General features: G+C 27.3%; 1 long non-coding RNA gene across 1 annotated transcript in view; it reads right to left on the reverse strand.

Annotated features, from left to right (window-relative positions):
- Positions 1 to 344: 344 nt before the first annotated feature.
- LOC125845087 (uncharacterized) overlaps positions 345 to 11,372 on the reverse strand; it is a 19,978-nt gene continuing 8,950 nt past the window's right edge. The window contains exon 2 of the long non-coding RNA XR_007444220.1: positions 345 to 531. This is a non-coding gene — a long non-coding RNA (uncharacterized LOC125845087). The remainder of the gene's footprint in view (positions 532 to 11,372) is intronic.

Consider the following 11,372-nt stretch of genomic DNA (forward strand, 5'->3'; position numbering starts at 1 on the left):
TTTAATATTCCAAATTCCTAGATTTCTTCCTACGACTGATACTGAAATAGAAAAACAAAATTTCATTGATCTACTATTAACAACAAGCATATCTATGCTACAAAAAATTAGTTAGTAATATAATTGGCAAAATTGATACAAGAAGGTGTGAACTAGAATTTAACTAGACAATACATAAATTTGTTCATAATTAATTCTTGCGTTACTCTAATCTACCATCAACGCCTCTTTAACTAGTAAATTCACATTCAACTATAAATTAACAATATTCCCAATTAAGAAAAGAAACTCAAAAATTTACTTTTCCACCCTCAATTAAACTAAAAAAAAAAATAACAATTAGATTTAAACAACAAAGAGGCTCATTTCTATTTCATATAATCAATAGATCATACACTCTTGAAATTAAAAAAAAAAAAACTAAAAATAAAGAAATTTTAATTAAATAAATAAAGGTATACTATAAGCTTGAAGCTATGAGGAAAAAAAAAACAGGGGAAACAGAATTTCCCATTATTATTTACATAAAAACTTCCTCAGCTTCAAAATAAAAATAAACATTCATCATCTATATGATCCATCAGAATCAAAACTAATCGGAGATCCTCCCGGAGTTTTTTCATTCCCGTTTTTGCTTTCCGATCCACCGTAAACAAATTCCGCTACAGATTTAATCAAAGAATTCATAATTTTCACCTTTATTTGTCCTCGTTTTGGTGGAGGAAGATAACTTTGCTTCTTCTTGTTCTTGTACTGTTCTTCCATTTTTTTTCTTCTACGAAGAAAAGATTGTGAATAATAAATTAATTTTGTGGTGAGAACAGAGACTTAACAGTGAAGAAATTGAGAGAAGTTTTTTAGTGATTTTTGCTGAAATGGCCACATATAAATAGTAGTTTTAGTGAGGACTAAAAGTGTAAATTTGAAATACTTGTTGAACAAGGGTTCTACAGTGCAGTGATAGAGTGCCAGTTGCTTAGCTCACTAACCTATTATTAATGACGTTTTATTTATTTATTAATAATTTCTTTAAAATAATCTAGAGTATTATGAGTTTTTCCTATAATTATTTGATATTCGGAATTTGCTATTGTTCAATTGATTTAAATTTACGTTAAGTGAAATAGTGTACTCTATGTAAAAATTTCTTATAAAACTAAATTTTTAAATAAATTTCAAAAAGAATGGCTCAATTTCCTTTTTACTCTATTTCAAAAAAAATGACTCATTTCTTTTTTTAGCAACATTTTAACTTCAACTTTTCACGTGACATATTTAAGGTCACAAGATTAAAAAATATTTTGATACATTTGACATAACTTTAATTTAGAATCACAAGATTAAAAAGTCTTCTTTATTTTCTTAAACTCCGTTTCAAGTCAAACTAGAACATTCTTTTCGAAACGAAGCTTATTAGAAGTTGACTTTTTTTAGGGGACGTTTGTGTGTCTCCAAATGTTGTATAAAAATTATTCATGTATTGATTTATGTGGTGTTTGGTTGCATTTTTGTAATTCTACATAGCTAATACTCACATAACTTATGAGGAAATCTATGTATAACTTTTTGCGGGGTAGAAGGTGAAATAAGTTATGAGGGTACTTAATTATTTATTTCTAAATAATAATGTATATTAATATTAATTCACAAGATTAATGAGTAATTTTTTTTTTTATAAAAAAAGGATTGGCCTAACTCAATTTTTTAGTTTCGTGATTCCCCCCCCCCCACCCCCACCCCCCCAAACAAACCCAAAATTGTTTGGCCCCGACCCCGACCCGAACTGTTCCATTTTATTATTTGTGCCATCATACTATAGATTTCTACAACGCATCACACTATAGATTTCTCGCCCCACCCTCCACCCACAAGGGTTTGTTGCATTTTATCTTGGATACAAGCTTTATAATTTTCTATTTTAAAAAAAACGTATATTAATTTACAATAGATTAAACAATCAATATCAATAAGTAATAATATATGTATTATAATTTCTACATAACTAAATCCTACATAAATAATACCTACATAACTAATATTTGTATAATTAATACCTACATAATAAATAAATACATGCATAACTAATACCTACATAACTAATACTTGCATAACTAATACCTACATTACTAATACCTACATAACTAATATATGTATAACTCTAATCAGTAACCAAACGTCCCCTTATTGTTTTGTTTATTAGGAGGAATACTTGCTTAATCATTAAGAATTGGAAAATTCTAGAAGAATAATCCAATTTTCCCAGTTCCCACAGTCAACACACACAAACTAAAAAAGAAAAAATAAGAAAAAATCATCACATTAAAGAAAAAAATTTAAAGTTATAATATGAAGAATTAGTTGAAAATGAAAGTTCAAATTTTCATTTGATTTTAAATTTTGAAGTTAAAATCTAAAAGTTGAAAATTTCAAATTTTTTAGTTATAATTTTTGAAACTTGAAGTTGTATTTAGACGTGTATTTTTAGTTGAAAAAGTTTTGTTGGGTGGAATTGAAACTTGAAAATATTAAAAAATAATATTTTAAAAACTTGATCAGATTTCATTATCAAACAAATATTTAAAAATAAATTTTCACAATCTAAATCTAAAATTAATAGTAAATGTTTTTGTTGAAAGAAGTTTTTATGTAGTTTTTAGGATGATTGTTAAATTATATTATAATTATTTTGATTTTTCACCCTGTATAGTATTTTTGTTTGAATCCGACTAATCAAGATTCATTCTGTGTAGGGTCTCATTCGAAAGGAAATGCTCCAAATACAACCCCATTTGGGGAGAAGCGCCCACTATCAAGAATTATTCATACCGACGATTCAAACTCGATATCTCTAGTTAAAGAAGGGACAACGTTATTCGCTACACCATAACTTTGATGTGGTTAAATTGTAAATAAATTGAGGCTAAAAAAATAAAAAGATGTTGAAAGAAATGGTTCAATAATTGCAAATTTGCTAAAAGTGACAGTTTGACAACTTTTTTCCGGTCCAGGTCAATCGGACTGTACTGGCTCAGCCCAAGTATGATTTCTTGGTCTGGGCTGATTATGGGCCCCTTGTTTGGGTCGGAACCTGGGTTTAGCCACTCATTGTTCCATATCGTTTAATTAGAAACTACGTAATTAGACATATTCTATTATCGTATATACTATTACATATACTTTTATAATATTACATATAAATTATTACTAATTAAGAGTTTTCTATCATATATTAAAGAAGATACATGTATTTTTGCTATCAGATATACTAAAATAGGGAGAGACACAAGTGAGATGGGGAGGGAGGTGAGCGAGATGGGGAGGGAGGCGAGTGGGATAGGGAGGGAGGCAAGTGATATATGTGAATCACACTAGATATATACCAAATACATACATTCACATGTATTTGGGATGTATCTGGATACATATGAGAGTCGCGAGCGAGATGGCAGAGAGCTAAGGGAAGTGAGCGAGATTTGTAATGTATATCAGATACATCAAATCCATTTGGATACTATAACAAATTACACCTAATTTTGATTCTATGTATCCCAAAATACATGTATCTAGACGTATATGAAGCACCAAAATCTGATAAGATATATAATATTGTAAACTAGAACGTATCTAAATAGTAAAGTCCTAAACTAGTGAAATTTGGGTAAGTTAACACGAATTTTAAATATTTCACAAAATAGCAAGTTTATTACTAACAATATACCATGTCGTTAAAAATGCTAAGATGCAAACTAATTGAAAAATCATTATCCCAAAATTGCTATTAAAAATGTTTTGTACTATGTTTTGTTATGCAAGCCAATATGGAGTAAATATCTTATGATTGCCACTAATCATAAGATGTAGGTGGAAGTGACAGTTTATTAATTATTAGAAAAAAGATTTATTGACTTTAATAGTTACTCAAAAATACTTTTTCTCTTTCACTTCACCTATATATGGTCAATTAGTTTGAAAATTAAATTATGTAAAACTTTTTCAAAATCTATAAAAGGAAGCAAAGACTGACCTGCAACTTTCATGTTAATTTCCAATGAATTCAATTCAACTAAATTCATACTTAGACAACCTACTCTTTTTTTTACAAAAATAACACTACTAGTAATAGTCAACTGTGAATGCAGAATTTTTTCTTGATTAGGATAGGAAGATGACAAATTAGCTACTTTAGTACTTCACCAAACCATGGTATAGTCAAGTGTGATCTCATAAATAATTTTCGATTGATTCTCTGCCTCTTTAAAATATTCTAAATAATTTATGTAGGTCGAGCTTCTTTTTCAAGGACTATTTGAGGGTTCTTCTCCTTTCGAATAAATTAAATTACTTTATCTCGAATATCTTTCGATAGACTCTTGACTCTAAAATAACATTTTTCAAAAATAGATAAAGAATTTGAAGAAGTTTATTAAAAAAAAAAGATGACAAATTAAAAGTTCAAATATCAATTTTCCAGCTAAGTACATAAGACTACACATTGCAATTAGTATTTTAAAAGATTTTTTTTTTGTTTTTGAAGATATATGAGGATCAAGTTAATGGGAGGGGGGATGAACCTAGTCCTAGATTAATTTTAAGTATTTTTACTTCATTCTAGATGTTACTACAATTCCTTCTAGAAGCTTTAATAATTAGCTAATCATAAAATAAAAAGAAACTAAATACTCCATTTGTCTCTAATTACTTGTCTACTTTTCGTTTTTTAGTTGTCCCTAATTACTTGTCAATTTCGACAAATCAAGAAAGGACAAATTTTCTATTATACCTCAATTAATTACTTGAAAAAGGTAAAACTTTTTGGAAATTTTAAATATTTAATTCATCTAATTCATAATTAATATAGGTAAAACGGTAAACTCATTATGTCAATCATTATTTTTTTCATAGGTGTGTCAATTCAAAAGTTGACAAGTAATTAGGGATAGAGGGAGTATGTCCTATATTACTTGATCACTTACTAAATCAAGATAAATTTAATTAAAAAAATTCTATTTTACCCCTATAATTAATATTCATCATCATGTTTTATGTTCCCATAATTTCTCTGGAAGTTTAAACAAAATTAAAGTTCCCAAACAACTTTATTTTTTCAAAGAGTTTATTAAATACTTAATTATTCTTTTGTACTCTTGCTCTCACCGATTTTGTAGTACTTATAATAAAATTGTTTAAGAACCAGTGTACACGTGAACAATAAAAAATAGCTTATAAAGTGAGAACATCAATTTAACACGAATATCAAACAAAATAATGGAGTGACAAGTATAGTTAATCTGCTAATTTTTGGAAAGAAAAAAAGCATTTCACCATGTATTGTTATTAAAATAAATATGCATAAGTCTTAATGATATCTTTTGTATGCCTTGTGTCATCATAGATTATCCTGATATCCATTAATATGGATAAAAAGTAAATTAATTAATTTAAGTATCGTATAATATGAGACAGAGAGTAATAAGAAAGTATTAAATTTACAATATGCACTCTCAGGTCTAAATATGATGTACAGCTAATAAGTTGGAAATTTTCTTGAAAAAGTTGCATTCACATTTTGTATCAATTCAATTCAATTTATTTCACACAGCGTCTTTCTTTTGACCAAAGAACGATTTCTTTTGTAAGTATGTGAAATAGACCAGTGTCCAAATAGAAAAAGGCAAAATAAATATATAACTTTAAAGGAAATGAAAAAACATAATCCTTTACGATTTGAATAATAAAAAATTGATCCTACACACTAAAATTGAAAATAACACTTTATATCATTCTTTTTTGTATTATATCCATCATGTTAATTTTTTTGAATAAAACATTTTAACTATTTATTATGGAATTAAATTGGGGATCAAGAACCAAAGAACGACTCGGAGTCACTATTTTTTGTATGAAAATACTCCATCGTTCACTTTTACTTTTTTAATATTTAAAAAAATAACAGTTTTGTTTTTAATATATCAAAGAAAAATTTCCATTTTTCAACAAAATTATATATCAATGTATATAAGTATTATAAAATATTTATAATTATTGTTTATAAATGTATTGTAAATCGACAAATAAAAGTCAACAGTGTAACACTTGGAATCTGGCAATCTGTCGATTTTGAAGTGCTCCCTCCATTTCATATTAATTAAATTATTGATATATTTTTCAAATTAACTTAATTATTCAGTTTTCAAAACTATATTTAGTGTGTTCTTCCAATTTTACCCTTTATTAGTTAGTATAGGAATTAGTGATTAATTATTATTTAGTTATTTTAATCATAAATTTGACAATAATTAATAAGGGTAAAAATGAAAAACTATGTTCAATTTATGTCTTAATCTACTTTTCTTAAAGGGTGTGAAACACCTCAAAAATTCAATTAATATGGAATGGAGGGAGTACTATGTTTTTAATTGGAGTGTAATTCAGACAATGATTGTCATGTGGAGGGTGGTCTTATATTTTGTTTTATTCGGTATTCAATATTCACATTGAAGTCTTTGAAAAGTAACGTTTTCTATCAAAAAAAAATTCATACCTAAAATTTGAATTCGAGACTGGTCTTGTATCATTATCACTAGGATGTCTTCTTTTTTGTTTTTAAGAAAAAACAAAAAATTAATGAAAGGTCCATTAAGATGTCTCATAAGTGCCGGCTAGTATGAGTTATGGTGACCAATAAGGATTCTGATGGAGTGATAAATATTCATTCAACCTTAATTAAAGATTTCAATTTTGAGTTTCATTTGATACAAAATCGCTTTTGTTGGAAGCGATTTACCCCACATCTTTCAAAATGAATTTTATAATATTCAAACGAACAAAGTTTCTATTAACATGAGTATGAATTGCCATTTCTTTTGCTTATGCAAATGGAGCAAGTCCATTTCAAGTTGGATAAATATATACCAAAAATCACTTGTACCTTTTCTCCTAAGTTTCTTACTACTTCCTCTGTCCCTAATTACTTGTCAATTTTTCCCTTTTTAGTTATCCCTCAATTAATTATTTTGAAAAATGTAGAACTTCTTGAAAATCTTAAGTTTTTAATTAATCAACTTTATAATTAATAGGGGTAAAATGGTGAACTCGTTATGTCAATTATTAATTTCATAAGTATGTCAATTCAAAAGTGACAAGTAATTAGGGACGGGGGAGTAATAACTAAGTGACAAGTAATTGGGGACGGGGTAGTAATAACTAAGTGATCTTTTCATAATGAGTAAACACTCTTTTTTCATGTGCCAATGTTTTTTTAATTTCTTATCGTTAATATTTAAAGGCAAATAATAGATTTTACCTCACTTGATGCCTAGTGTTATTGAACATAGTAATAATTTTGTAATTTTATCATGAAAATAAATGAACATTCAATAAGATGTATCTCCAAAATGCCGGCTAATTAGTATGGAAGGAATATTGACTTTTATATGCACTTACTAAATAGTACTATTTTCACTATTCAAATTTGTATGAGTTGGTTAGAGTTGACATGAAATTTTAAAAACTGTGATCTATAATACATTAGATATTTGTTTGTCTATCAATCATTTTATTATGATAAAATAGACATTTTAAACTCTTTTAAAGTTTAAGTATTACTAGATATAGAACTATGTCATTCTTTTTCTAAAATAAATTGAAATTAAATTAAGTCATATAAATTAGGTACTTCTCAAGCAAATTACTGAGGTACTTAAAAAATATTTAATATAAATTAAAGGGTACTTTTCAATTATTATCCTTTTAATTATTCTATCAGAAAATAAAGTAATTAAAAATTCCATTAAAGAAAAAGTAAAAACACAAAAAAGTACCATAATTTTTAAAATTCTTAAGCAATTCACTTTTTTTATTATGAAAAAATCTCAATAATTCACATAATACTGTCTGAATATGATTTACAGCTAATCAGTTGGAAATAAAATTCTTTTATAAGCTGCACGTTTTAAATAATAAAAATAAAAATTGAGAAGCAACTTTCACATTTTTTTTATAAATAAAATAATGAATTTCAACTTATTTCACTCACGTTTCCTACACCAACCTTATCTTTTTTCTTTTGACCAAAATCAACTAATCACTAGAGTATGTTTTATATTTTATGATTGGTAAGATTTTTACTGAAAAGGACTACTTTTTAATAATAGAAAAAGTACTCCTAGTAGGTGTCTCTTTTTTTTAAAAAAAATTATCCATATAAATAATATTAATAGAGTACTTTTAAATTAATACTATAAAGATTTGTACTACTTTTTATTATTATTATAATTATTACAAACAAATTCAATGGTCAAATTTCACTGAATCAGCAAGTGTGAATACGAAATTCTTCTATCACATTTTTTAGTCGAGTTTGTCTAATTAAACTTGTCTAGTTCAATGTAAATGACTAATGTTATCTATTATATAAGAATGGATTTATTTAATGCGCATACAAAGAATATCTATTGTGGATTTTGTGAAAGATAATGATTACAAATTATGTTAGTGATGAATCAATAAAGAGTAGTTATTTAAAAACTAACTTTATGATATAATTTGATAAAATAAATATTAAAAAAAGTTCTCCTACTTACATTTTCACTTTTAAAATTATAGTTAAAATGCATTTAACCATGAGCATTATTTTAATCACAGAAAATAGCCTAGAATACCTATAATGTGTGAGAAATAATTCAAAAATAACCTCTATTTATCTATCAATCTACCTAACCTATTTATTATTATTATTTTACTTGGAGATAAAAGACAAGTTTGTCACTTCTTTATATTTTACTCAAACAAAGTGACTATTCCACAAGTAGTTAAAATAATGCAATTCATCTCAAAGTGAGACTTATACAATTCAAATATAGTCTCTGTTCATCCTCTAATCTTGTAAACTTGCACAATTTATCACATCAAAACAAGGTGAATATTTTTTTATTTTTTTCCCCTCCCTACAAACTTCCACCTTTTTGAAATAGATGACTTAAAAATTTAAGGATTTCAAGAAGTTCTACCTTTTCAAAATAATTAATCGAGGGTATAATAGATTAAAAAAATAAATTGTCCTTTCTTGATTTATCAAAATGAACAAGTAATTAGAGACAATTAAAAAAAATGAACAAATAATTAGAGACAGAGAAAGTATAAATTAGCAATATTCCCAATTAAGAAAAGAAACTGAAAATTTACCTTTTCCACTCTCCATTAAACTAAAAAAAATAACAATAGATTTAAACAACAAAAAGGCTCATTTCTATTTCATATTACTCTTTATTAGAAGTGGCACTTGAGGGTGTACCAACACTGCTATATGCAGTTGTACTAAAAGTAGCATAAATTGTACAATCTATTTTGAGTTTAATGCCACGTGTATGTATTTTAGTTCAATGCCCTCCAATTTTCCACTTTTTGACAGACACGTAATAGCATCTTACTGTCACACCCCATTTGCGCACGGCGGCGGGAAGGTTTTTCCATTTTAAGCGACGTTATTGATTAGGGATTATTTTATTGTTTCAGAGTCGCCACTTGGAATTGAGTTATGGTGTTCCAAGTCACCTTTTCAAATCCCTAATCAATAGGAAATGACTCTTTTAGTTTTGGTTTGCGAACCAGAAATTCGGGTAAGGAATTCTGTTGACCGAGGGGAAGGTATTAGGCATCCCTCGAGTCTCGTGGTTCTAGCACGATCGCTTTTATTGACTTATACTTATTTTTTACTATTTTTATATTTTTTTGGATATATTATGTCTACAGGCCATGGTTTGCTTATTATTATTTTTATTTTTGGTGAATTTTTATTAGTCTTAAACCAAATGCATAACTGCATTCTCGATCTTGACATTTGGAGACATAACTGTCTTCCCCTATCAAGTTTATCACACCTAATAATCTCAATTTATACCTCTTAGTTTGAATTAACAAAATTATTAAAATAATTTGGCCAAGGTGCGTAACCGCATCCTTGAGTTTCTTAAGTATCTCGAAAAGATGTGGAACCACATTCTTAATTGAGATGAAATTTAATTATTATTACTCATATAATGTATAATTGAGCCAAATAAATACCTATGATTATATTAAAACAGTCTAAAAAAAAAAAGTAAAATGTTATAGCGACCAAACTCTTCCACGTGTAACTTATCACTTGTCCACGAAATATTAAATTCAATTAATTACGTTGTCTTATTAACATGATAGTACTTACAGTTTCTAGCAAAACAGAATGTCATTAGTTTATAATTTTTAAATATAATTATTAACTTACAATAAAGCATAACTAAAATAAAAATACACTAAACACACACTTTAACTAATAACTAACGACATATATGGCTATATCTAATTTAACAAATATGTTTGCTTAAACAATGAAGTGGCTTTATTATTTGCAAGTGATCATTCCAAAATAATATCCTGAATTAATGGACTCATAAAAGAGCCCTTAAAAAAAACCTAACCTTTATATCACACAACATTTGAAACTAACATTGGTTCTTTGACCTATAGAATACCAAGAATCTAAAACACTTTGGATGATAACGATTAAATCGTATAAAAAATGCGTTTTTATTTTTACCAAAAAAAAAATAATGATTTTTAAATTGTACTATCAACGAATAACTCAAAACTATGTGAATTGATCAAATTAATTATCGGCAACCCATGAATCACGTTTCGGCTTGATAGAATAGAGCAAATAAAGAATAATATTGACTCCTTAGTGTGCAAGAAGCGATATACGTTATATCATATTTAGTCCAAATACAACAATACATATATTTACATGTATTTCAATAGTATATTGGCAAAGCTAAACACACATAAAATTTGAATAACCTTATAACATTGGAATCAAATCTTGAACAATCGTGACATTAAATTAAACCAAGAAGAAATAAATGTTACCTCTTATGAAGATTAAACCACGAAAAAACAATGCCTAACAATCCACTGATTTCCCAAAATATTAATAATAGCAGATTTTTGGATCCGCGAACTTGAAGCCGTCAGAAACTACAACTCAATCCTTTTTTTTTTTTTTTCAAATTTCCGTGTGCTTTTTCTCTCCTGTGAAAATTAGTTAACGAGAAGAAAGGACAAATAATCAGGAGCCACGAACTTGAAACCGCGAAAAACAAATTTCCAGATCTTCAATCACAATGTGAGAAAGTACAATGTATGTATTGCTTTTTAATTAATGCTTATATCTCTATGTATGCCTTTTTTGTGTGTCCTCTTTTTCTTTCTTTTTCCTCCTCCTCTTTGGTTTGTACGTATGTGTCCTATATATAGGATAGTTTTTTTTCTTTTTCTTGCAGATCTTAGTAGTAGTCTAGTGGGTATAGGAGTGGGTAGTGGGCTGTTTAGTTGAGGAG

This window comes from Solanum stenotomum, chromosome 11, assembly GCF_019186545.1.
Source record: "Solanum stenotomum isolate F172 chromosome 11, ASM1918654v1, whole genome shotgun sequence".
In the NCBI taxonomy this organism is placed as follows: domain Eukaryota; kingdom Viridiplantae; phylum Streptophyta; class Magnoliopsida; order Solanales; family Solanaceae; genus Solanum; species Solanum stenotomum.